Source organism: Bubalus bubalis, chromosome 7 (genome assembly GCF_019923935.1).
Source record: "Bubalus bubalis isolate 160015118507 breed Murrah chromosome 7, NDDB_SH_1, whole genome shotgun sequence".
NCBI classification, from domain to species: domain Eukaryota; kingdom Metazoa; phylum Chordata; class Mammalia; order Artiodactyla; family Bovidae; genus Bubalus; species Bubalus bubalis.
In genome coordinates, this window is record NC_059163.1 from 57,987,287 (window position 1) to 57,988,855 (window position 1,569).

Here is a 1,569-nt window from a genome sequence, read left to right on the forward strand (position 1 = left end):
CCGTGGGCTCACAGAGAGTCAGACACGACTTGGGGCCTAAACAACAACAACATGCATACACAACAAGAGATTAAAGCTGGTGTTGTTTATACTTGAACAGTAAGTTCTTGAAAAATAAGTTGAATCCTTATTCTATCTTTTTAAAAATGAAACAAAAAATCAATTTAGTCAGAAGGAAGGACTTTTCCAGAGCCAAATAAGAGGGGATTTGTAGGAAATGAATTCTTCTTTAGATAGATGAAAACAAATATGTAAGAATTCTCCAACACTGCCTAAAACTTCCTAGATAGCTTTTTAAAGTGTCTACAGTACTAACACTAGTGTTTGGATATCAGAAACAGAAGTGTGAAAGAAATCGTCAAGTTTCCCTAACATAAAAAGCAATCAAGTATAAACCTAATTTGGTGGGGTGGGCAGGTAGCATGCTAAGCATTTTATTTTACTTAAATACAACAGTCATGCTATGAGATGGTTAGATAGCATCCCTGACTCAATGGGCATGAATCTGAGCAAACTCTGGGAGACAGTGAAGGACGGGGGAGCCTGGCCTGCTGCAGTCCATGGGGTTGCAAAGAGTCAAACATGACTTTGCGAATGAACGAAAACAACAACATAACCCTAAGAAAAGCCATGTGACCAAGTCTCTGCATACAGTCACAGATAAGGAAGCATATTACTGTACTCAAAATTAATAAAAACTAAATTTCAGTCTTTATTCATATCTCTCAAAGAATATCAACAAAAATCCAATTCATAAGCCTTAGCAAATTTCCCAAATCCAAATTCTCCCCAATACTCAGCCTATATTTTTTCTTCTTCCTTCCACCTTTCCTCTCTCCGCTAGCTCTTCAGTATGTAAATTAGCTTAGCTTCTTGTGCTAAGTCTTCTGTGATTTCTTCCCACTTCTCAGATCCTATTTCTTCTTATCTTCCTTTGTTGTTGTTATTTAGTTGCTAAGTCATGCCTGACTCTTTTGTAACTCCATGGACTGTAGCTCACCAGGCTCCTCTGTCCATGGGATTTTCCAGGCAAGAATACTGGAGTGGGTTGCCATTTACTTCTTCAGGGGATCTTCCCAAACCTAGGATCTAACCCACATCTCTTGCATCTCTTGCTTGGCAAGCAGATTCTTTACCACTAGTGCCCCCTGGGAAGGCCTTCATATTCTCCTAGGATCTGGGAAACTGAACCGGCAATGATTCTTTAGAGGAGGGCTAGTTTAAGGAATTGGCTCAGATGGTCCTTAGGTTCCTCTGGAACCTGAGTCCACTGCAAGGCAGACTCTTAACCACCAGGCCACTAGGGAAGTCCCAGGCACCTATTCTTAAAATGAGGAGTAGAAGTTTAGAGTCTGGTCATGAGGGCACAAGCAAAGTTTGCATTATTAGAGCTGGGGTTAAGTCAAAGTCCTTGGACAGCAAGGAAATCAAACCAGTCAATCCTAAAGGAAATCAACCCTGATTATTCATTGGAAGGACTAACGCTGAAGCTGAAGCTCCAATACTTTGGCCACCTGATGTGAAGAGCCAACTAACTGGAAAAGACTTTGACACTGGGAAAGATTGAGG